At 49.0% G+C, this 26309-nt stretch overlaps 1 long non-coding RNA gene and 1 pseudogene across 1 annotated transcript in view; both read left to right on the top strand.

The window, feature by feature from the left end:
- Positions 1–10946, top strand: part of LOC134760692 (uncharacterized) — a 28645-nt gene extending 17699 nt beyond the window's left edge. The window contains exons 2-3 of the long non-coding RNA XR_010138571.1: positions 9601–9735; positions 10170–10946. This is a non-coding gene — a long non-coding RNA (uncharacterized LOC134760692). The remainder of the gene's footprint in view (positions 1–9600; positions 9736–10169) is intronic.
- LOC100454429 (rootletin-like) overlaps positions 1–26309 on the top strand; it is a 78977-nt pseudogene that overhangs the window by 33369 nt on the left and 19299 nt on the right.

Genomic DNA, 26309 nt, shown 5'->3' with positions numbered 1-26309 from the left:
GGTTAATAGTATCTGCATCATAGGGTTGTTGTGAGACAATACGTTAGTTCACGCAGTGGGCTTTAAATGACACAAAACAAACACAATAAATATTACCTATTATTGTGTTATGCTTTTAAGATTTTCAAGTACTTTAACATTTCCTTCAAATAGCATTCCTATGAGAGAGGTAGGGTCTAGAGTCTGTTATATTAAGTCTTGTTTCACAAAGAAATCCATGAAGAAACTTATTTAAGCACACCAGAACAAAATTAAAAGAAATAGGCTGGGCATAGTGGCTCACACCTGTAAGCCCAGCACTTTGGGAGGCTGAGGCAGGAGGATCCCTTGAGGCCAGAAATTTGAGACCAGCCTGGGCAACATGGTGAAACCCTGTCTTTACAAACACACAAAATACAAAAAATTATCTGGGCGTGGTGACATGTGCCTGTGGTCCCAGCTACTTGGGAGGCTGAGGTGGGAAGATCACTTGAGTCTGGGAGGTTGAGGCTGCAGTGAGCTGTGATCATGCCACTGCATTGCAGCCTGGGTGACAGAGCAAGACCCTGTCTCAAAAAAAAAATGATGAAAAAATCCCCCCAAAACCCCCACCAAAATGAAAAGAAATAAAATGTAAAACATTCCTTCACCCCAACCTGAAAGAGAAAAATAAAAAGGCTTGGGATGTGTTCTACTAGTTACCTCTCTTATATAAGCAGGACTAACTTGTGGTATTTGGAATGAGAGAAGAGATCATTGCTGGCTACTCATTTCTTCTTTTGTTTTTTTATTCTCTTCCTGCTGTTAGATGGGAGGTGGGGAGCATGTTACTGCATCTTTCTTATGTCCTAGTCTAGCCTAGCCATCTGGGAAGCTGAGAAACAATATTTGAAGGATATCACATTGCTGGGAACTGGGAAGACAGCTTACCTTTTTATGTGAAAAAAAGGTAAAATGAGAGGAGACGTGAGCTACCAGTATGATCTGTTGGTGTTATGTGAGTTGTTTCACCAATTTAACTCTTAAATGGATTTAATGGTCAGTTTCTTGCAGTCGTTTAGAGACATTTTTGGAATCTAAGTACTTCTAGGGCTTTTTTCCCTTCTTACAGCCTTATGCCACTTGATATCTCTCAGCTGTCAGCACCTGATTTAGCTGCAGTATGTACGGCAAGATCTCTGCATTGCTGTAACCAGATCTTGGTCAGATGTACTCTTTCCATCTCTTGGATGAAAAGATTTATTTGCATTTCTCCCTCAAGCTGGTATGCTATAGCATTGGAGACTCTTCCATATCCTTAGGAAAAACCTGAAAAGAAGAGTCTTTGAGAAGTCACCTTGTGTTGGGGCTTCTCTTGGCTAGCATTTCTCTGGCTGTAGCCTTCCCTTACATTTAATACATAAAAGCACTGTCTTCAGCAAATGTGTATTGTACCTCTCCTTGCAAGAGGCTACTACCGTATTAGTTACTGGAAATGCAGAGAGTGTAACAATCAAAGCATATTGGATTAGACTGAGTTACAATTGAAGATAGATAAAGCATTATACTGTAATGGAAGAGAGCTTTAGGATAAGGCAGTCCTGAATTTTAATTCTCAGTTCTGCCTCTTAATACCACTGTGACCCTGAACAAATTGCATAACCTCCCTGAACCTCAGTTTTCTCATCTGTAAAATAGAAGTACCAACAATACCTAGTTCTTAGGGTTATTTGAAGAGTTAAATGAGATAATAAATTTGTAACACCTAACAGAATGCTGGGATGTATTACTGTGAACTGTTATGAACCTTTCTGAAGTTGAGTTTCTCGTTAAAATTGGGATATTAATACTTAGCTCAGATTTGTTGTAAAAATGAAATAAGGATGGTAAACAGATAGCCTGGCGCAAAGGTTTTATCCAGCATAACGATCCTAGAGGGATGTTTATGGTAAGAATATGTGCAAAAAACAACTGAAGCAACTAAAACACTATAGACGGTGTTTCTACTGAAGTCATACCATCACCAGTAACTAGTCAGTGCCAGTTCAGCAATCTGGGTTACTCTGGCTGTGCCGAACTAAGTATGTGCATTTCCAGTTGTATTTTGCCCTCTATTTATTATTTCCTTAGTATATCTGAAAATCTAGTCATTTTTCTTTTTTATACATAGATTCTACTCATTTTAAAAGAGTCAGCTTAAATTTTACCATAGACAAGGTATGGTGGCTCACGCCTGTAATCCCAGCACTTTGGGAGGCTTAGGCAGGCGGATCACGAGGTTAGGAGTTTGAGACAGTCCTGGCCAATGTGGTGAAACCCCGTCTCTACTAAAAATACAAAAATTAGCTGGGCTTGGTGGCAGGTACCTGAAATCCCAGCTACCCGGGAGGCTGAGGCAGGGGAATTGCTCGAACCCAGGAGATGGAGGTTGCAGTGAGTGGAGATCGTGCCACTGCATTCCACCCTGCACAAGAGAGTAAGACGGTCGAAAAACAAAAAAGAAAAAAAAATAGAGACGAAGTCTTACCATGTAGCCCAGGCTGGTTTCAAACTCCTGAGCTCAAGCGATCCTCCTGCCTCAGCCTCCCAAAGTGCTGGGATTACAGGTGTGAGCCACCGTGCCTGGCCTATTCATTCTTTAAAATCTACCTTTAGGTATCTTCTTTTCTGTGAGACCTTCCCTAATCCATAGTAAGTTGCAGTTGACTCTTGAACAATGTGGGAGTTAGGGGTGCCAAGCCTCTGGTGCTGTCAAAAATCTGTGTGTGTGTGTGTATATATATATATATATTTTATGCACCCACCATTTATTGGATGCCTGTGTGCCCAGCACCTCAGGTGTGAAGCCAGACCACCAGGGCTCTGTTCTTGCAAGCTGTAATGAGTAATTCTGGCCCCATCATACCCTAAAGTCGGATTCAGAACTCAGATTATCCCGAGGCCACATATGCACCTGGAGAAACCAGACTCATCAGAAGGGACTGGCAGCTCCTTCCTTAGTGATCAAACAGCAAAAATATGCTTTCAAAGTGGGAGGCAATGCCAAAAAGAAAAAAATTGCCTTAAGAGAAAAACCATTACAAAAGAAGAAATGACTGTCACCAAAATTAAAGTGTCATGTATCCACAAAATAAAATATTAAGTAAAAATAATGCATTAAAAAGATCTTTTAAAATTTAGAGTAGGCTAGGTGCGGTGGTTTATGCCTGTAATCCCAGCACTTTGGGAGTCTAAGGCAGGAGGATTACTTGAGTCCAGGAGTACGAGACCAGCCTGGGCAACGTAGCAAGATCTTGTTTCTACAAAATATTTTTAAAAATTAGCTGGGCTTTTGCTGGACGCGGTGGCTCATGCCTGTACTCCCAGCACTTTGGGAGGCCGAGGCGGGTGGGTCACCTGAGGTTGGGAGTTCGAGACCACCCTGACCAACATGGAGAAACCCCATCTCTACTAAAAAAATGCAAAATTAGCCAGGTGTGGTGGCACATGCCTGTAATCCCAGCTACATGGGAGGCTGAGGCAGGAGAATCGCTTGAACCCGGTAGGCGGAGGTTGCAGTGAGCCAGAGATGGCGCCATTGCACTCTAGCCTGGGCAACAAGAGCAAAACTGTCTCAAAAAAAAAAAAAAAAAAATTAGCTGGGCATAGTGGTGTGTGCTTGTGGTCCCAGCTGCCTGGGAGGCTGAGGTGAGAGGATCGCTTGAGCCCAGGAGGTCAAGGCTCCAGTGAACTATGATCTCGCCCCTGCTCTCTAGCCTGGGGGACATTGAGACCCTGTTTCCAAAAAAACACAAAAATTAGAGTAAAAATTTCAAGATGATTTTATGTTGTGGACCATGAGATCTCCCTGCTTGGCCTATAGTGCTTTGGTGGCCCATGTAGCAGAGGGGTGGCTGCACCGCTGTGCCCACCCACCTTGCTGCCCAGGCCAAAATGTAACACACTGAATACTATGTCCTTGGGTGCTCACACTCCCTCCAGGGACACCAGAGACTCATTGCAATTGGCCAGTGATGTGGCTTGCTCCCCTCATCAGCTCTGACCAGTGATACCCATGTGAGTGGTCGAGGGCAAGGACACACCTGTCTTCTTGGGTCCCTTGAACATGGCATGAGGGTGTGGCTTGCCCACAGGAGGCTCAGGGGATACACTGGAAGGGCACTGCCCAAGGCTTTTTGTCTCCCCTACAAGGTCCCAGGCTCCCTTGCCTGGCTCCCCTCAACTCAAAGCAGAAAGCAGGTTTCCTGAAATCTAGCTTTCCTCCTTTCCCCCACCTTCCAGGAATGTGGCGCCAGGCCGTGTCCCATTCTCCAGGAGCCAGGCTGAGGGCTAGTTGTCACGCATGGGTGGCTCCAACCTGCTGGCCTGGTCAGAGTAGAGGGGTGGTAGGGACTGCTCCTCTCCCAGCCCACAGACCAGGTAGCTGTGGTTGTACTTGGCCTCTTTGCTGTACAGCTCCAGGAGGACCTTGGTGAGCTCTTTATCCACGTTCTCCCTGGGCACACTGTGGCTAAGGATCCAGCCTGTGAGGTGCTTGAGCATTGGATTGGGCTCCAGCATGAGCCTGGTGTGGCCTGGCTGGCTCTGATGCCAGAGCAGGCCAATGTCGGAGATGGTCTGGAGCTCCATCATGGCCTCTAGCAGAGTGACCAGGGAGAGGTGTAGCTCTGAGGGTGCTGCCAGCGGCAGGTGTTGCCAGCAGCAGACACTGCTGTAGGCCCTGAGTGAAGGGCATGTCCTTGGGTGCCACTGGCTCATGTGAGGGGGACAAGGGGTCAAGGAGGCCGAGAGGGGCTCACAGTAGATCCAATCGAACATGCCTGTCTTGCACACCAGCTAGATGCCCTCCTCCATGGTGGTCCAGGGCTAGAAAGGCAGCTCGGTGGCCTCAAAGGGCAGGAAGGACTTTTAGCGCTGGCACCAGGCTCTGAGCAGCCAGGCAAGCAGTGCCATGCCACTTTCCCACAAGGCATTGCAGTGGTAGTTGAAGATGGTGTTGTGAGTCAAGTTGCCCAGTAGCACCACCAGCTCCCAGGAGTTCAAGGACAGGGCGTGGCCCACCGGTTGTGCTTCTGCAAGATCCAGGTGATCATGAACTGCTTGGGGTTCTGCTTGAAGCCACAAGAGATGGCCAGGAGCTTGGTGTAAGTGTAATATGTGTAGTACATATGTGTAATATGTGTAGTACCCTTTCTCCCACCCATGTGAGTGGCTACCATTTGTCAGCCATGGTTGTAGTTGCCCTAAGTCAGAAAACAGCAGAGAGTCTGGATAGGTGCTACTATAGGTGTGAGAAGAATGGCCAGGCCCTTCAACTCCTGAAGGAAGCACCAAGAGGAATGGCAAGGCTCTTGGACTCCTGGAGGAAACACCATGATGCGGGGGTAGTAGTAGGGTGGCCCCTCAACTTGAAAATACACCCAGCCCTTACTCTCTTCAAGGCCTGAGTGTAACCTTTGACTTCTCCAAAACTTAATGGCCTCCTGTTGACCAATAACATAAACAGTTAACACGTTTTTTGTTTTTTTTTTGAGACAGAATTTTGCTCTGCCCTCCAGGCTGGTATACAGTGGCAGGAGCACAGCTTACAGCAGTGTCAGCCTCCCAGGCTCAAGTGATCCTCCCACCTCAGCCTCCTAAGTAGTTGGGTCTATAGGTACGTGCCACCAAGCCCAGCTAATTTTTAAAATTTCCTTGTAGAGACGAGGTCTTGCTATGTTGTCAGGGCTGGTCTCGAACTCCTGGCCTCAAGCAGTCCTCTTGCTTCAGCCTCTCAAAAGTGTTGGAATTCCAGGTGTGAACCACTATATTAGACCCACATATTTTCTGTGTTGTATGTATTATATACTTGTACTCTTATAATAAACTAAGCTAAAGAAACTGTTACAAAAATCATAAGCAGGAGAAAATATATTTACTATCCATTAAGTGGAAGAGGATCATCATAAAGGTCTTCCTTGTCATCTTCACATTGAGTAGGCTGAGGAGGGAGAGGAAGGGTTGGTCTTGCTGTCTTGGGGTAGTGAAGGTAGAAGAAAATCCATCCATAAATGGACCTGTGCAGTTGAAACCCATGTTGTTCAAGGGTCACCCATACCTCCTTCTGCCCTTTGTACATCTGTTGTTGCACTTAACACGTTGTGTTGTAATTATTTGCATACTTTATTTATAATAGACTATGAATATCGTAAGATCAGACTATCTCTGTATTCCCACTTTATAGTACATGCCTTGCTCAATAGATACTGAATTGAGACCTTGATGCTTTCACCTTGTGTTGGCATTTTACTTTTTCCAACCAGAGAGGGCATGAATGGGAAATGAGTGGGAAGTACGCTTTGGTGTCTGTGTGTGTGTATGTGAAAAAAAAAAATCTCTCTTTCTCTCTCTCTCTCTCTATATATATATACACACACGCATTATATATACAAAATATACATATATATATATATATATTTTTTTGAGATGGAGTCTTGCTCTGTCACCCAGGCTGAAGTACAGTGGTGCAATCTTGACTCACTGCAACCTCCATCTCCCGGGTTCAAGCGATTCTTCTGCTTCAGCCTCCCAAGTAGCTGGGACTACAGGCATGTGCCACCATCCCTGGCTAATTTTTGTATTTTTAGCAGAGACGAGGTTTCACCGTTGCCCAGGGTAGTGTCGAACTCCTGAGCTTAGGCAGTCTGAACTCAGTCTCCCCAAGTGCTGGGATTACAGGCGTGAGCCACTGTGCCTGGCCTCATTTATGTATATATATATATACGTGTGTATATATACGTGTGTGTATATACGTGTGTGTATATACGTGTGTATATACGTGTGTGTATATACGTGTGTATATATACGTGTGTGTATATACGTGTGTATATACGTGTGTATATATACTTGTATATGTGTGTATATGTGTGTATATGTGTGTATATGTATATGTGTATATATGTGTGTATATATGTGTATGTATGTATATGTATGTATATGTATGTGTATATGTATGTGTATATATGTGTGTATATATGTGTATATATACACACACATAATCCATATACTATAAAAATCATTTTATGTGTATAATTCAGTGCTTTAAAAAAAATACATTCACAGGGTTGTGCAACCATCATCATTATTTAATTTCAGAACATTTTTATCACCCCCAAAAGAAACCCATACTCATTAGCAGTCACTCTCTGTTCTCTGCTATTCTAGCCCCTGGCAATCATAATCTACTTTCTGTCTCCATGGATTTGCCTATTCTGGACATTTTGTATAAATGGAATCATACCATATGTAGACTTTTGTGTCTGACTTCTTTCGTTTGCTATAGTGTTTTCCAGGTTCATCCACATTTTGTAGTATCTATCAGTACTTCGTTTTATTTTTTTAGGGCTAATAACCCATTGTATAATAATACTACATTTTGTGGTCGGGCGCGGTGGCTCACGCCTGTAATCCTAGCTCTTTGGGAGGCTGAGGCGGGTGGATTGCCTGAGCTCAGGAGTTCGAGACCAGCCTGGGCAACACAGTAAAACCCCGTCTCTACTAAAACACACACACAAAATTAGCCAGTCGTGATGGCATGCACCTGTAATCCCAGCTACTCAGGAGGCTAAGACAGGAGAATCGCTTGAACCTGGGAGGCAGAGGTTGCATTGAGCCGAGATTGTGCCATTGCACTCCAGCCTGGGCAACAGAGCAAGACTCCATCTCAAGATAAAATAATAGTAATAGTAATACATTTTGTTTATCTGTTTATTAGTTGATGGACATTTTTCACTTTTTGGCTGTCCTGAATACTTCTTCTACAAGTTTTGGTATGGATGTAAGTTTTCATTTTTGGGGGTGTAATTCCTAGAGTAGAATTGCTGGGTCATATAGTACCTCCATGTTTAACTTTTTGACAAACTGTCAGACCTTTTTCACAGCGTCTGTATCATGTTACATTCTCAATAGCAATGTATGAGGGTTCCAGTTTCTCTGCATTCTCTTACACTTGTTATTGTCTGTCTTTTTTTTTTTTATTATAGCCATACCAGTGGGGATGAAGTGTCATCTCATTTTTTTTTTTTTTTTTTTTTTTTTGAGATGGAGTTTCGCTCTTGTAGCCCAGGCTGGAGTGCAGTGGCGCAATCTTGGCTCATTGCAACCTCCGCCTTCCAGGTTCAAGCGATTCTCCTGCCTCAGCCTCCCGAGTAGCAGGGATTACAGGTGCCCACCACCACACCCAGCTAATTTTTGTATTTTTAGTGGAGGTGGGGTTTCGACATGTTGGCCAGGCTGGTTTTGAACTCCTGACCTCAGGTAATCCACCCGCCTCGGCCTCCCAAAGTGCCGGGATTACAGGTGTGAGCCACTGTGCCTCGCCTCACTTTAGTTTTGATTTGCAGTTTCCTAACAGTTAATGATGTTGAGCATCTTTTCATATGCTTATTGGCCATTTGTATATCTTCTTTGGAGAAATGCCTGTGCAAATCCTTTGCCCATTTTTAGTTGGATATTTTTTTATTATTGAGTCGTAAGCACTCTGTATCTCTCTGTATATTCTGGATACTCGTCTCTTACTGGATATAGGATTTGGAAATACTTTCTATGTGGGTTTTTTGATTTAATTGCCTAGAGTTCATTGCCCATGCCATGTATAAGGATGATATAGTGGAACTAGAGGTTCTGACAGCATATGTTGACTGAAGTGATTGCCATATGACAGATAGCACCATTGTTGTTATGCAGTTCTAGAAGCCTTTGATTACAAGAAAGGAAGTAAGCATTTAACTGGGAACTGGGGAACTTTCATTTTATTTTTTTGAGATGGAGTCTTGCTCTGTCGCCCAGGCTCGATCTCGGCTCACTGCAAGCTCCGCCTCCTGGGTTCACGCCATTCTCCTGTCTCAGCCTCCCTGAGTAGCTGGGACTACAGGCGCCTGCCACCATGCCCGGCTAATTTTTTGTATTTTTAGTAGAAACAGGGTTTCATTGTGTTAGCCAGGATGGTCTCGATCTCCTGACCTCGTGATCCACCCGCCTCGGCCTCCCAAAGTGCTGGGATTACAGGCGTGAGCCACCGTGCCCGTCGGAACTTTGGGTTTTAGTCCTGTCATTGTCGCTGCCAGAGTATGACCTTGGGCATATTATGTAATTTTTTCAGAGTCAGTTTTCTCATCTGTAAAGTGAATGATTTGGACTAATCTTTAAGGTCACACAATACTAAATTTTGAGTTGATAAGGTCCTGGGGGCACATGTTATCGATCAGATTATACTCCCTCTCATTTGTTCTTACTGCAGAACCTATGTAATGCTGTTTTACCTTTGCTGGAAAATTTTGTTTTTGTTTTTTCCTCTTTAATGAAGGACCCTCTGTGTGTGTGTGTGTGTGTGTGTGTGTGTAAGATGGAATCCTGCTCTGTCGTCAGGCTGGAGTGCAGTGGCATGATCTTGGCTCACTGCAACCTCTGCCTCTCAGGGCCTGAAGGAGAGCCCGGCTACACGGGCAGCACTCACTATGCATCCAGGGGTCGGCAGAGGGTCCGGCAGGCCAGCGGGAGGGGCTGTGTTTAGAGCTGAAAGTGGACAGTGCACCAAGCGGGTTGGGAGCAGCCAGGGGCTGGAGGACACAGCAGGACCAAGTCTGAGGAGCCCCTCTGTCCCAGAGCACCGTGAATGCTCTGATGTCTGAGGTGCGGGACCCAGCTGGAGGAGGCTGCTGAGGCCCATGCCCAGGAGATGTGGAGGCTGCAAGAGCAGGCCCGAGACTGGGCAAGCAGTGGGACTCCTGTCTTCGCAAGGTGAGCAGCTGCCCCCCTCTTCCGAGCAGCATACCCTAAATGGAGCTGTGTGCCTGGGGGCCTAGTTCCCCAGGGCCCCGGAAGAGTGTCAGATTCCTCCCTGCATTTGAGGACCAATGAATAGCAACTTAGAAAGGAGGCAGCAAGCATTATGAAGCACCTGTTGTGTACAGGTGGGATTTGGCCTCAAGGAGGGGTGAGTGGGGTCTCTGCCCTCTTGGTGTTGTGCTCAGGACAGTCTTGACTGATGGTGACTTCAGGTCAAAACATTACTGATTACAGCATGCCTTGCTCAAATGATAACTCACAGCCTGCGGTCTGAACACTGCAGAGGGATGGAGCAGGCTCCCTGGGTCCAGGGATCTGGGGTACAAGACCCAGCTTGATGGGGTGGTCCCTGACCACTGGCCTGGGGACACCTGCTTTGTTCACAGGCAGAAGAGCTTTGGACCCAGTTGCGTCTGCTGGAGGATGCCTTTGATGGGCTGTGGCGGGAGCTGCTGGAGGCCCAGTGCAAGCTGCCTGAGAGCCAGGAGGGCCGGGAGGTACAGCGCCAGGAGGCAGGCAAGCTGCGGCACAGGCTGGGCGATGGCGCCAAGGAGCCCGAGGCCCTGCAGCGCTCCAATGAGGAGCTTTGGGCCACTGTGAAGAAGGCAGAGAGCGAGCGCATCAGGTGGGGCATTGCAGGAGGACCAGCCCTGAATCCTCATGGGATCCCATCCCTGAAATCTAACTTCACCCCCAAGGTTCTGGGGAAATTGCCCAGATACGGATCCTCTGTCTCCTAAGCAGAGCCTGGCACCTGGGTCTTTTTAGGAAGGTTTCCTCCTTGTTGACTGGGGAAAGGGGCAGAGGGGCAGCGGGCAGGGTTGAGTCCAGACTCAGACCCACCCACCGTCATCACCCTGGAAACCAGGTCCCCTCCTAGAGTCACTGGTCTACGCCTCCCAGCCGAGGGCCTGGGCCCCAGCCCTGGAGGGCCTAGCTCTTGGGAGAGGCTGCATGGGCAGGCAGTGCCTGACCCACTCCAGGAATTGGAGAAGGCGGCTTTTGTGTAGAGGCACTGACTACTCCCAGGACCCAGGGCAGCCCCTGACCTCTGCCCTCTCCAGCCTGAAGCTTGCCAATGAGGACAAGGAGCAGAAGCTGGCACTCCTAGAGGAGGCACGGACAGCCATGGGCAAGGAGGCCAGGGAGCTGCGAACTGGGCTGCAGGAGGTGGAGCGCTCACGGCTGGAGGCTCGGCGGGAGCTGCAGGAGCTCCGGCGTCAGGTACTCTCCCTGTGCCACCCCTTATCCTGGGGCTTGCTGTGTGCCCCGGGCCAGTAGCTCCCCCTTTCTGGAATCACGTTTCCCCCTATGTAAAACCAGGGGCTTGAACTGTGACAAGCCCTCTCACCTAACCTTGGTGTGAATGGATGGGCTTTGAGGAGTCCTTTAATCCCTGAAACTGTGCAGAAGTCTGCGTGCATTTGTGTGCACGCTCAGGCTCACATTTCTCCAAGGAGAGGAGCTGGTGTCCTTGTCCAATTCTCAAAGGAATCTGTGAACAACAAAAGGTACAGATTTTGTGAACTAGGTCAGAGGTTGGCAAATTGCTTTTTAAAGAGCTGAAATGGTCAATATTTCCAGCTTTACGGGCCACACAGTCTCTGTTGCAACTACTTGACTCTGCTGGGGTAGTGAGAAAGCAGTCCCAAACAGTGCATGAACAGAGGGGTGTGGGTTCCAGTAAAACTTTATTTAGGGACACTGAAATGTGAATTTTCTGTCATTTTCATGTGTCAAGAAATGTTGTTCTTCCTTTAGAAATGATCCATTTTCAACTATATAAAAATGTAAAAAAAAAGACATCCTTAGCTCAGACCCTTATAGAAACAGGAGACTGGCCGAATTTGGCCTGTGGACCGTAGTTTGCTGACCCATGAATTAGATGATCTCCAAAGTCATCAACAGCAGCATGCATTGAACAAGCACCTGCTGTCTACTGAGCACTGGCCTGGACACTGTGGGTTCAGGCTTCTCGCTCTAGAAGACGCAAAGAACAGGAAATGGCCTCATTCAGCACTTAGGCGCTGCCTCACCCAGAGATATCACAACCAGGCCAGGCGCAGTGGCTCACACCTATAATCTCAGCACTTTGGGGGGCGAAGGCCAGTGGATTGCTTGAGCCCAGGAGTTTGAGACCAGCCTGGGCAACATGGTGAAAACCTGTCTCTACTAAAAATACGAAAAATTAGCCAGCTGTGGTGGCTCATGCCTTTAATCTCACACTTTGAGAGGCCAAGGTGGGAGGACTGCTTGAGCCTAGGAGTTCAAGACCAGCCCAGGCAACATAGTGAGAACCAGTCTCTACAAAAAATTTAAAAAATAGCTAGGTGTGGTGGCACACTTCTGGAGTCCCAGCTACTCGGAAGGCTGAGGTGGGAGTATCCTTTGTGCCCAGGAAGTCAAGGCTGCAGTGAGCTGTGATTGCATCATTGGACTCCAGTCTGGTCGACAAAGCAAGACCCTGTCTCTTAAAGAAGTTTTTAAAATTTTTATTTTTATATATTTATTTACTTATTGAGATGGAGTTTCACTCTTGTTGCCCAGGCTGGGATGCAATGGCGCCGTCTGCCTCCCGGGTTCAAGTAATTCTCCTGACTCAGCCTCCTGAGTAGCTGGGATTACAGATGCCCGCCACCACACCTGGCTAATTTTTTTGTATTTTTGGTAGTGACGGGGTTTCACCATGTTAGCTAGGCTGGTCTCGAACTCCTGATGTCAGGTGATCTACCCACCTCGGCCTCCCAAAGTGCTGGGATTACAGGCGTAAGCCACCATGCCTGGCCCCCCCAAATTTTTAAATTAAATTTGTTTTTAATTACTAAAAAGAGATATCACAACTGGATAGCCAGAGATATTCTGATACTCTGATAGCCAAGGATACCACAGCCCCCTTCACCCAGGCCCCTTCCTGAGAAACCACAAGACTCCCTGAAAGGAGCTGGCGTTTGCATGCCAGCTTTTGCTGGGCATGTTGCATGCTACGGCGTCTCCTGTTACCCCTGCTGTAGCACATGGGGGAGGTAGGCAGTACCCCCACCTGCTCCTGTGGGGAAATAGGTGCTTAGAATATTGCCGTTGTCTCAGATCGAATCCCAGTCTGCTGTCTGTGGGCTGTGTGACTTCGGGCAGGTTACTCTGACACTCTGAGGCTCAGTTTTCTCATCTGTTAAATAGGGATAATGTTAGTACCTACCTCATATAGCATTGTACCAAGATTAAACGAGTTAATATAACTGAAGTGCTTAGAACAGGACTGGACACATGGTAAGCGCTCCAAAAATGTTCATCACCATTGTAGAGGGGAAAGATAACCCAGGGAGCTGTGGTTCCTGCCTGTGAACTCCTGGTCTGCTAAGGGCTGAGCCCTCCTTCTATTATACCCACGCCCTCGTGAAAGTAGTTTTGACCCATTGATTAAATGGTAAACAGGCCGCTGGTGCCCAAGTGCCTGGCATCGCCCAAGTTCAGTGTGGTTATCTAGGGGCCGGCTCCCAGTGGATATGGGGTGGTATTTGATACATGTGTCCCTAGAGCAGTAGGTCCCAAGTGGCCTTGGGCCAGGACTGGGAGGGTACAGGGGCAGAGCTGAACCCCGTGCCGTTCCCGCACTCTCACAGATGAAGATGCTGGACAGTGAGAACACCAGACTGGGCCGGGAGCTGGCGGAGCTGCAGGGCCTCCTGGCGCTGGGCGAGCGGGCAGAGAAGGAGAGCAGGCGGGAGACCCTGGGCCTCCAGCAGGGGCTGACGAAGGGCAAGGCCAGCCTGGAGGTGATGTGGCAGGAGGTGACTGAGCAGGCGGGCGGGCTGGTGCATCTTTCCTCCCCCCCAGCAGGAAGCAGGTGGGCACCCCAATGCTGGGGCCATTCTGAAAGGCCACTCCCCAGGGCTTGCTCCTTCCCCCACTCCTTGAGACTCTTCCCCAGTTATAATAACAACAACCCAAAGAACAGTGGGCCTACTGTGTGCCGGCACAAAATGGGTAGGGAGGGGCCCTGTAGATACGACCTTGTTTGATTCTCCCAGCAGCCCCATGGGGTAGGTACCATTAGCCCTATTTTTATTTATTTATTTTTTTAAATGGAGTCTCACTCTGTCCCCCAGCCTGGAGTGCACTGGCACGATCTCAGCTCACTGCAACCTCTGCTGCCTGAGTTCAAGCGATTCTTCTGCCTCAGCCTCCTGAGTAGCTGGAATTACAGGTGCTCGCCACCACGCCCAGCTAATTTTTTTGTATTTTTAGTAGAGACGGGATTTCACCATGTTGGTCAGGCTCATCTCAAACTCCTGACCTCAGGTGATCCACTTGCCTCGGACTTCCAAAGTGCTGGGATTACAGGTGTGAGCCACCACGCCCTTCCTACCATTAGCCCCATTTTACAGAGCCCTCAGAGAGGTCGAGAGATCTACCCAAGGTCACACAGCCACCTAGGTCTGTCTGACTCCAAAGCCCACACGCTACCCGCTCTGCCTTGAAAGGCTGTTTCATCGCCATGAATCTGTTGTATGGCCCGGACCAAGTCACGTCATCTCTGTGCCTCAGAGCGTTCATGAGAGACGGGCTAGCACAGCCGGGCATGTATGAAGGGCCCTGGCACAGGTCCTGGCACCCAGCTGCTCAGTAGATGGGTTTCCAGTGCAACTGGTGACTGTGAGAGGTTGACTCTGAATGGCAGGGGTGGCTTTGTGTCTGTGTGACCATGCATCCCATCAGGAAATGATTTTTTAGTGCATGCCCCCACTGTGTGCAGATTGATTGATAAATTATGGGCAAGGGTGGCAATGTTGCCTAGTGGTTAAGGGAACAGCCTCTGGACACAGCTCCCTCTGGAACCAGTGGGCACTTAACCTTCCTGGCTGTTCACTGTGTTCCCAAGTGCAGCCCGCGGCCCCCGTGTGGCCCCATGTGGTGTGCCTCCCTGCCTTCCCCCAACCCCCCAGGGCTGTGAGTACATGTGATTCATGAGCTACTGTCAAGCTATGAAAAAAAAAACCAGAAACAAAAACAGCCGGGCACAGTGGCTCACGCCTGTAATCCCAGCACTTTGGGAGGGCAAGGCTGGCAGATCACTTGAGGCCAGGAGTTCGAGGCCAGTCTGGCTAACGTGGCGAAACCCCGTCTCTACTAAAAATACAAAAATTAGCTGGGCCTGGTGTTGCTCACCGGTAATCCCAGCTACTCAGAGGCTGAGGCAAGAGGATCACTTGAACCCAGGAGGCAGAGGTTACAGTGAGCCGAGATTGTGCCACTGCACTCCAGCCTGGGTGATAGAGCTAGACTCTGTCTCCAAAAACAAACAAACAAAAAATCTACAAAAACGACAACAACAAAAACAGCCTTTGGAGCTAGAGTGCCTGCCTTTGAATCCCAGCTCTGCAGTGTACTAACTGTGTGGCCTTGGACAAGTTACTTAGCGTCTCTGTGCCTGTTTCCTCTTCTCTAAAGTGAGATCCGTTCATAGAGTAGTAATTAGAGTTAATATTTTTTGGAAATTTACTTAGTGCCTGGCACTGATAAGCCCTATGTATTCAAATGCCAGCTGTTATTACTAATAAACTATGGGCATTACAAGGCTTGTATAAAGAATAAAGAGATTAATAAACAAATTCTAGTATTTCCTCCCACGGGAATGTTTTTGCACCGCCTGCTTGAGTGGCGAGCACTAAAGGAGAAAGTGTTGTGCTGACCACACAGCCAGGGATGGTGGGCTCCAGTCTGGGCCTTAGGGGTGGGGCGTCGGGTTGGGTGAGGCCTTGCCGACCCCCACCTCCTGGCATCACTCCAGCTCCAGGTAGCCCAGCGGAGATGTGAGCCACTGTGCCTGGCACACCCGGCTAATGTGTGTGTGTGTGTGTGTATATATATATATATATTTTTTTTTTTTTTAGTAGAGAAGGGGTTTCACCATGTTGGACAGGCTGGTCTCAAACTCTTGACCTCCAGTCGGGATGATCTGGGAGCAGATGATGGTGATGGCTGCACAACAGTGTGAATGTAATTCATGCTGCTCAGTTGTACACTTAAAAATGGTGAAAATGGCCGGGCACGTTGGCTCATGCTTGTAATCCCAGCACTTCGGGAGGCCGGGGCGGGGGGATCACTTGAGGCCAGGAGTTCAACACCAGCCTAGCCAAGATGGTGAAACCCCATCTCTACTAAAACTACAAAAAATTAGTCGAGTGTGGTGGCAGACGCCTGTAATCCCAGCTACTCAGGAGGCTGAGGCAAGAGAATCTCTTGAACCTAGGAGGCGGAGGTTGTGGTGAGCCGAGATCGCACCATTGCACTCTAGACTGGGCAACAAGAGCGAAACTCCATCTCAAAAAAAAAAAAAAGAAAGAAAAAGAAAAGCCTGGGCATGGTGGCTCACAACACCTGTAATCCCAGCACTTTGGGAGGCCGAGATGGGCGGATCACCTAAGGTCAGGAGTTTGAGACCAGCCTGACCAACTTGGAGAAACCCTGTCTCTACTAAAATTACAAAATTAGCCAGGCATGGTGGCACATGCCTGTAATCCCAGCTACTCAGGAGGCTGAAGGAGGAGAATCGTTGGAACCCAGGAGGCAGAGGTTGCAGTGAGCTGAGATTGTGCCATTGCATTCCAGCCTGGGCAACAAGAGTGAAACTCTGTCTCAAAAAAAAAAAAAAAAAAAAAAGTGGTGAAAATGGGCTGGGTGCAGTGGCTCATGCCTGTTAATCCCAGCACTTTGGGGGGCTGAGGTGGGTGGATCGCTTGAATCTGGGAGTTTGAGACCAGCCTGGGCAACATGGGAAAACCCCATCTCTATAAAACAAAAACAGCAACAACAAAAGTTAGCTAGGCATGGTGGCTCATGCCTGTAGTCCCAGCTACTTGCGAGGCTGAGGTGGGAAGATCTGTTGAGCTCATGAAGTCAAGGCTGTAGTTAGCTGTGAGCACGCCACTGGGCTCCAGCCTGGGCAACAGAGCAAGACCCTGTCTAAAAAAAAGGTGGTGAAACTGGGACACTTTATGTTATATATGTTTTGCCAAAACAACAAAAAAATTAGGAGGCCGGGCGCAGTGGCTCACACCTGTAATCCCGGCACTTTGGGAGGCCAAGGCAGGCAGATCACAGGAGATCGAGACCATCCTGGCTAACATGGTGAAACCCCGTCTCCACTAAAAATACACAGATTAGCCGGGCATGGTGGTGGGTGCCAGTAGTCCCAGCTACTCGGCAGGCTGACGCAGGAGAATCCGATGAACCTGGGAGGCGGAGGTTTCAGTGAACCGAGATCGCACCACTGCACTCCATCCTGGGTGACAGAGTGAGACTCCGTCTTAGGGAAAAAAAAAAAAAAGGACAAAGCCAAGGGACGGGCTAGGGCAGATCATGCTGGGGCAGCAGGCGCCTCAGGAGGTGATGGGTAAGGGGAGAATGTGAGCGAGCAGCTAGGGGAGGGACTTGGGGCGAGAGGGGAGGTCCTCAGTGGAGGTGCCCGTGTCCTGTGGACAGCAGGGGCCAGCAGTCCCAGAGCATCAAGCAGGGGAGTGACGGTTGGGGATGAAGGGCTTGCTCCAATGGACATTATAGGCCTCTGTGAGGACTTTTACCCCGAGACGATGGGACCTTCTAGAGCTGGAGGCCCCCAGGGGCAGGCCTGCTTCTTTGGGAACCTCTGAGCGAGGCCTTTTGGGTGGTGACCAAGTTGGTGGCTGAGGGGCAGTTTCGGTGTCCCTCTGCCGCCAAGGCAGGATGCTCATGGCAGGACCCATGTCCTGCAGTTCCAGTGCCAGCCTGCAGGTAATGCCCTGGTTCCACCTGCCCTGCCCCCTCCACCTCCCCGGGCCATCACTCCAAGCAGAGTGCACAATTTTCTGCCAGGGAGTTGGGCTGCCTGGATTTCCATCTCAGCCCCGAAACTTCCCAGCATTGAGAACAACCAAATCACTTGTGTGTGTGTGTGTGTGTGTGTGTGAGCCCAAGTCTCGCTCTGTTGCCTATGCTGGAGTGCAATGGCGTGATCTCAGCTCACTGCAACCTCTGCCTGCTGGGTTCAAGCGGTTCTCCTGCCTCAGCCTCCTGAGTAGCTGGGACTACAGGCGTGCACCACTGCGCTTAGCTAAGTTTTTGTATTTTTAGTAGAGATGGGGTTTCACCATGTTGGCCAGCCTGGTCTCGAACTCCTGACCTCAGGTGATCTGCCCGCCTTGGCCTCCCAGAGTGCTGAGATTACACGTGTGACCCACCACGCCCGGCCCACTTTTTTTTTTTCTTTTTTTAAATTTTTTTGAGACAGAGTCTCGCTCTGTCGCCCAGACTGGAGTGCAGTGGCACAGTCTCAGCTCACTGCAACCTCTGTCTCCGTGATTTTCCTGCCTCGGCCTCTGGACCTCAGCCTCCCAGGTAGCTGAGACTATAAGCGTGGCCACCATGCTCAGCTAATTTTTCTTTTTTCCTTCCTTCCTTCCTTCCTTTCCCTTCCCTTTCCTTCCCTTCGCTTCCTTCCCTTCCTTCCCTTCCTTTCTTTTCTTTCTTTTCTTTCTTCTTTTTTTAACAGTCTCCCTCTGTCTCCGAGGCTGGAGTACAATGGTGCAGTGTCAGCTCACTGCGACCTCTGCCTCCTGGGTCCCAGTTCCAACAATTCTCCTGCCTCAGCCTCCTGAGTAGCTGGGATTACAGGCACCCGCCACCGCACCTAATTTTTGGATTTTTAGTAGAGACAGGGTTTCACCGTGTTGGCCAGGCTGGTCTTGAACTGCTGACCTCGTGATCTGCCTACCTCGGCCTCCCAAAGTGCTGCGGTTACAGGCGTAAGCCACTGTTCCCAGTCTTTTCTTTCTTCTTTTTTGAGACGGAGTCTTGCTCTGTCGCCCAGGCTGGAGTGCAGTGGTTCTATGTCGGCTCACTGCAAGCTCTGCTTCCTGGTTTTAAGCAATTCTCCAACCTCAGCGTCTGGAGTAGCTGGGATTACAGGCGCGTGCCACCATGCCCAGCTAATTTTTGTGTTTTACTAGTAGAGATGGGGTTTCACTATGTTGGCCAGGCTAGTCTCGAACTCCTGGCCTCAGGTGATCTGCCCACCTCGGCCTCCCAGAGTGCTGGGATTACACGCTTGAGACACTGCGTTTGGCCAATTTTTGTATTTTCAGTAGACACAGGGTTTTACCATGTTGGCCAGGCTGGTCTTAAACTCTTGTCCTCAAGTGATCCACTTGCCTCGGACTCCAACAGTGCTGGGATTACAGGCCTGAGCCACCACACCCAGTCAAGAGAACAAGCAAATCACTTAACTGCTTTGTGCCAGCCTTGCCTGGGAAGAGGCTTAATTGTTCCTTACCTGTCAGGAAGTTGTCATGAAGATGAAGTGCCTAGCACAGTAGGCACTCAGTATGGAGAGACTTGAGGTGATGCAGTGCCCACCCTTGCACTGGGCCCTGGGAACAGCGGTGGATGGAAGAGACGAGGCCCAGTCCTCATGGTGCTCATGGTCAGGGTTGGGTGTCAGACATCAGACTCCCTGAGGGTGAGATGAGCTCACTGTAAACCAGCATGTGGCCAGAGAGGCCTCTGAGGGAGGGGGATGGCCCTAAAGGATGGGCCAGTCAAAGAGAGACCATGGGGAAAGGGGGAGCAGCATGTACAGAGGCCCTAGGGCTGGGATAAAGAATGTTCTAGAACATGGGGAATGCAGGGTGGCCAGTTTGTAAAGGGTGAGAGGGTTTCAGCTGGGATGGGCAAGAAGGCCCCTAAGCTATAGCAGAGAAGTTGGGCTTGATTGTGAGGGCTGTTGGGAAAGGCATGGATGACAGTGAGTGAGATGCATTTGGGAGTGAGTGAGGTGCGTCGGGTGGCCTGTGGCTCCTGCATCACTGAGCAAGTCTTCTCTTCTAGGAAGCGGGAAAGGGCTCAGCAGCTCCAGCACCTTAGAATGCAGCCCTGGGTCTCAGCCACCATCTCCAGGACCTGCCACCTCCCCGACTCGTCCAGACCTGGACCTGGAGGCAGTTCGCGGGGCCCTCTGGGAATTCCTGCAGGAGCTGCGGAGTGCCCAGAGAGAATGGGTAAGCCTGGGTGTGCGTGGCTGGATTGGAAACCTGGAGGGCCCTGGGGAGGTTGCAGGGTGTCAGAGCAGGGGTCTTCCTTTGTTCCCCCATGTTGGGGCTGCAGCACGAACTTCGGACCCAGACCAGTGCCCTGAATCACCAGCTGGCCGAGATGGAGGCTGAGACAGACAGCGTAACCTCGAGGGCCAGGCAGCTTGCAGAAGGCGGTGGCTGAGAGTGAGGAAGGTGAGTCTGATCCTCGGGGTCCCTGTTCTCTCCGCTGTGTTTTGGGCAGTTGAGGCAGGAGCCGGGGGATTGGCCTCTGACCTTGCCGTGGCCCCATGACCTGACTCGGGGCTGTCTCCAAGAGGACCCTCCTTGGACAGCCTCACCTGTGTGCAGATCCGCACACTATGAAGTGTGCAGACAGTCTGGCCCTGCACTTGGTGGAGTGCAGGCTGGACATTTTGTGACCTGGTTTGGGTCTCGGGGCTGTGCTTGGCCATGCCTGATGGGGTGGGTGGTGGCTGCAGCCCGGCGCAGTGTGGATGGGCGGCTGAGCGGGGTCCAGGCGGAGCTGGCGCTGCAGCAGGAGAGTGTGCGGCGCATTGAGCGGGAGCGCTGGGCCACGCTGGACCAGGTGGCCACACTGGAGAGGAGCCTGCAGGCCACCGAGAGTGAGCTCCGGGCCAGCCAGGTGGGCAGGAGCTGAGGGCCAGCGGGGCGACGGGGAATGTGTGTGCCTGAGTGAGTGTCTAACTCTTACGTGTGTCTCCCTGTGTCTGTCTGCCTGAGTCTCTCTGCAACCCACTGAGGTGGCCAGCCTGTGACTCTGTGAAACCACGTTCAGACTCCATCCTCTCATGTCACTTGTGGTCACTAGGCTGTAGAAAAAAGAGCTTGGTCAGGGTGCAGTAGGTGGCTCATGCCTGTAATCCCAGTACTTCGGGAGGCTTACCCAGTAATTACTGGACATTAGCCAGTAATCCCAGTACTGTAGTCCCAGTACTTCGGGAGGCTGAGGCGGGCGGATCACCCGATGTCAGGAGTTCAAGACCAGCATGGCCAACATGGTGAAACCCCCATCTCTACTAAAAATACGAAAATTATCCAGGTATGGTGACACATGCCTGTAATCCCAGCTACTGGGGAGTCTGAGGCACGATACTCGCTTGAACCTAGGAGGTGGAGGTTTCAGTGAGCCAAGATCGTACCAGTGCACTCCAGCCTGGGTGAAAGACTGAAACTCTGTCTCAAAAAAAGAAAAGTTCACATATAGTCTTGCTTTAGTTTTTTCTTTACAATTTGTTTGATTCCGGATCCACAGACATTCACAAAATGTGAATGCTTGCTTTTTCTTTTTTTTTTTTTTTTTTTGAGATGGAGTTTCGCTTTGTTGCCCAGGCTGGAGTGCAGTGGCGCAATCTCAGCTCACTACCACCTCCGCCTCCTGGGTTCAGTAATTCTATGGCTTCAGCCCCCTGAGTAGCTGGGATTACAGGAGTGCGCCACCACGCCCAGCTAACTTTTGTGTTTTTAGTAGTGATGGGGGCTTCACCATGTTGGCCACGCTGGTCTTGCCCTCAGGTGATCCACCTACCTTGGTCTCCCAAAGTGCTGGGATTACAGGCCCGAGCCACTGTGCCCGGCCCCTGCTTTAAGTCCCTTTTAACTTACTTGTTCAGGAAACTGGGCCAGTTGTCCTTGGAGATTCTCATGGTCTGGATTTTGCTGGTTGCATCCTTATGGTATCAATTAACATGTTTCTTTATCCCATGTATTTCCTGTAAATTGGATGTTGGATCTAAAGCTAGGTCAGATTCAGGTTCTTCTGCTTGCTTTTTTGTTTGATCAAGACTCCAAAAGTAGAATGTGTTCTTCCAGCAGGATGCCCCTGTGCCTGCTGTCTCTCTTTTCAAGATCCAACCCACTCATGAGAGGCTGCAAAACTGTGAGCTTCTCATTTAGTCACTCCTTTGTTATTCATTAGAATTCTATAATGAAGCACTTTCCCTCCTTACTATTGGATAACCAGTGGTACAGTTCATTCAGGAAAGGAAAGGATTTAACCTGTATTATGGACTTAAAATACATTTTTTTTTTTTTTTGAGACAGTCTCTGTGTCTCCAGGCTAGAGTGCAGTGGCACAATCATAACTCATGTTAGGCTTGACCTCCCAGGCTTAAGTGATCCTTCCCCCTCAGCCTCCCAAGTAGCTGGGACTACAAGTGTGCACCACTATGCCCAGCTAATTTTTTTTTTTTTTAGAGACAGGGTCTTGCTATGTTGCCCAGGCTGGTCTCGAACTCCTGGACTCAAGCAATCCACCTGCCTTGGCCTCCTAAAGTGCTGGAATTACAGAAATGGGCCACCACACCTGGCCTTAAGGCCAGTCTCTACTAAAGATACAAAAACTAGCTGGGTGTGGTGATGTACGTCTATAATTCCAGCTACTTGGGAGGCTGAGGCTGGAGAATCACTTGAACCCGGGAGGCGGAGGTTGCAGTGAGCCAAGATCACACCACTGTCCTCCAGCCTGGGTGACAGAGCAAGACTCCACCTCAAAAAAACAAAGTCAAAAACAAAAATTTTTAAGTAGCCTTTAAATTTTTATATTTTGATTAAGTCACATGTTCACAAGGTTCACATTTCAAAAGGGTACACAGTGAAATGGCTCCCTCTCACCTCTGACCCCAGATATTCCTTTTCCCTCCTTGGAGGCAAGCAGCATTATCACCTTATTTTTATATGTACAATTTTTTTTCCTTTTTCTTTCTTTTTTTTTTTGGCCACCAAGTTAGCATGAGAAGAATTATCAGTTTCTTTTTTTGTTGAGATGGAGTCTTTCTGTGTCTCCCAGGCTGGAGTGCAGTAGCATGATCTTGGTTCACTGCAACCTCAGCCTCCTGGGTTCAAGCGGTTCTCCCACCTCTGCCTCCCAAGTAGCTGGGATTACAGGCGTGAGCCACCACACCCAGCTAATTTTTGTATTTTTAGTAGAGGCGGTGTTTTGCCATGTTGGCCAGGCTGGTCTTGAACTCCTGACCTCAGGTGATCCTCCCACCTCGGCCTCCCACAGTGCTGGGATTACAGGCGTGAGCCACCGTTCCCGGCCTATCAGTTTCTTAAGTGACCTTCCAGGGTTATTTTATATAAGCAAATAAAGCAGATCACACACACACACACACACTTTTTTGTATATACTCCTGGTAAAATTTCATCTTCACAGTTCTTAAAGATGGTTTCTTCACCTACTAATTATAACTGGGAGGTGGCTCTGGATCAGGCCAGGAAGAACTTCTCCACTGGTTTTTCTTGGCCACAGTTTTCCACTTAAAGGATGTACCATCGTGTACTTAGTAGCAGTTCCCTTTTGATAGACATTTAGGTTGTCACCAGGATTTCTTACATGAGCAATGCTGCAGTGAACTTCCTTGTCCACAAGCCGTCTCCTCTGTGCTGGGGTATATCTTTGGATATATTCTTAGAGGAGGAGCCGGTGGGGAAGGTCCTATGCATGCATAGTTTTCGGAGGTAGGTTTCTACTCCCTTCCTCTGTGCCCTCACCACCCTCTAAGCCCTCACCTCCCTCTGAGCCCTCACCTCCCTGGGTTCCTGGGCAACTCTGATCTCAGCCCTGAGGATGCTAGACAAGCCCCCAACATTTCTAAATTTTTTTAGAGATGGGGGTCTCACTATGTTGCCCATGCTGGTCTTGAACTCCTAGCTTCAAACACTCCTCCCACCTCAGCCTCCCAAATTGCTGGGATTACAGGCATAAGCCACTGTGCCTGGCTCTATTAAAATTTAATTAAAAATTTTAAAAAGTGAAAATTCAGTCTGGGTGTGGTGGCTCATGCCTATATCCCAGCACTTTGGGAAGCCAAGGTGGGTGGATCACTTGAGGTCAGGAGTTTGAGACCAGTCTGTCCAACATGGTGAAACCCTGTTTCTACTAAAAATACAAAATATTTTCTACTAAAAATACAAAAATACAAAAATTAACCAGGCATGGTGACATGACCCAGCTACTTGGGAGGCTGAGGCGGGACAATGGTGTGAACCTGGGAGGCGAAGTTTGCAGTGAGCTGAGATTGCGCCACTGTACTCCCACCTGGGTGACAGATCGAGACTCTGTCTGAAAAAAAAAAAAAAAAGAAAATTCAGTTCTTTAGTTGTCCTAGCCACATTTCAAGCATTCATCAACCACACATGGTCATAGAACATTTCTGTCATCTCAGAGAGTTCTATTGACAGCACTATTCTGGACCGTATTTCTTGGAGTTTTTTTTTTTGTAGAGATGTGGTCTTGCTGTGTTGCTCAGGATGGTCTCAAACTCCTGGCCTCAAGCAATACCCCTGCCTCGGCCTCCCAAAATGCTGAGATTACAGACATAAGCCACCATGCCTAGCCTTGAAGATTTTTTTTTCTTTTAATTTGAGACAGGGTCTTGTTCTGTCACTCAGTCTGGAGTGTAGTGGTGCGATCTCAGTTCACTGCAACCTCCATCTCCTAGGCTTAAGTGATCCTCCCACCTCAGCCTCCTGAGTAGCTGGGACTACAGGCACACACCACCATGCCTGGCTAATTTTTCTGTTTTTCGTAGAGATGGGGTTTATGCCCAGGCTGATCTCTAACTCCTGAGCTCAAATGATCCACCTGTCTCGGCCTCCCAAAGTACTGGGTTATAGTTGTGAGCCATCACACCAGGCACCTTGAAGATTTTTAAGACAAGAAATTATCCACTTCTTTTTTTCCCTCCCCCCCAGTCTTGTTGCCTGTGGCACGATCTTGGCTCACTGCAACTTCTACCTCCCGGGTTCAAGTGATTTTCTTGCCTCAGCCTCCCTGGTAGCTGGGATTACAGGTGCCCGCCACCATGCCTGGCTAATTTTTATAAATTTAGTAGAGATGGGGTTCCACCATGTTGGCTAGGCTGGTGTAGAACTCCTGACCTCAGGTGATTCGCCCACCTCGGCCTCCCAAAGTGCTGGATTACAGGCATGAGCCACTGTTCTTGGCACCTTGAAGATTTTTAAGACAAGAAATTATCCACTTAGCTGCCAGGTTGTTTTTGATATTTTGTTGTTTGGTTTTTCTCTTCATAAATGTAACCATCTAATGAAAAGTTTGAAAAATAGAAATAAAAAGACAGCACCTTCTGACAGCCTCATCTGCCCATCCTAATTCATTTAGGGCACTGGTTTTCCTTCCCATTGTGTTTCCTGACAGTGAGATAGTAACTGTTTCCTGCACACCTACTGTGTGCCAGGCTCTTGGCCGAGTGTTTTTTATGTACTCTGTGATTTAGTCTTCCTGTCAAACTCATGCAATTTGGAACTCTGTTGTTGTAAGCTTGAGAGACTTGCTCAGACTCGTACAGTGTGTGTGGCTGGGGGTGGCAGGGTGGGAATTGGAATTCAGGTCCATGTGAGAGTAAACTGAGGCTTTCCATGCCTGGAAAGGAGAAGGTCTTTTTAAGTAGTTGTGTTCACAGCAAACATCTCATTTCGCATTCTGCTATTTTTACTTAACAGCACATTGTCGACTGGGCACGGTGAGCAGTCATGGGTGGGTAATCCCAGCACTTTGGGAGGCCAAGGCAGGTGGATAACTTGAGGTCAGGAGTTTGAGACCAGCCTGGCCAACATGGCGAAAAGACATCTCTACTAAAAATAAAAAAAAAATGGCCAGGCAGTGGCTCACGCCTGTAATCCCAGCACTTTGGGAGGCCAAGGTGGGAGGACCACCTGAGGTCAGGAGTTCGAGACCAGCATGACCAACATGGAGAAAACCTGTCTCCACTAAAAATACAAAATTAGCCATCCGTGGTGGCGCATGCCTGTACTCCCAGCTACTTGGGAGGCTGAGGGAGGAGAATCACTTGAACCCGGGAGGCGGAGTTTGCAGTGAACCGAGATCACGCCATTGCACTCCAATCCTGGGCAACAAGAGTGAAACTCTGTGTTAAAGAAAATAAATAGGCCGGGTGCGGTGGCTCACGCCTGTAATCCCAGCACTTTGGGAGCCGAGGCGGGTGGATCACGAGGTCAGGAGATCGAGACCATCCTGGCTAACACGGTGAAATCCCATCTCTACTAAAAATACAAAAAATTAGCCGGGTGTAGTGGCGGTCACCTGTAGTCCCAGCTACTCGGGAAGCTGAGGCAGGAGAATGGTGTGAACCCAGGAGGCGGAGTTTGCAGTGAGCCGAGATTGCGCCACTGCACTCCAGCCTGGGCGACAGAGCCAGACTCCATCTCAAAAAAATAAAAAATAAAAATAAATAAATGAATAAAAATAAAAGTAAAAAATAAAAAAAATTAGGGCCGGGTGTGGTGGTTCACGCCTCTATTCCCAGTGCTTTGAGAGGTCGAGGCAGGCAGATCACTTGAGGTCAGGAATTTGAGACTAGCCTGGCCAACACCATGAAACCCCGTCTCTACCAAAAATACAAAAAATTAGCCGGGCATAGTGGCGGGCGCCTGTAGACCCAGCTACTTGGGAGGCTG

This window comes from Pongo abelii, chromosome 1, assembly GCF_028885655.2.
Source record: "Pongo abelii isolate AG06213 chromosome 1, NHGRI_mPonAbe1-v2.0_pri, whole genome shotgun sequence".
NCBI classification, from domain to species: domain Eukaryota; kingdom Metazoa; phylum Chordata; class Mammalia; order Primates; family Hominidae; genus Pongo; species Pongo abelii.
The sequence above is the reverse complement of the archived record's forward strand: the minus strand, read 5'-3'. Positions and strand labels throughout refer to the sequence as shown.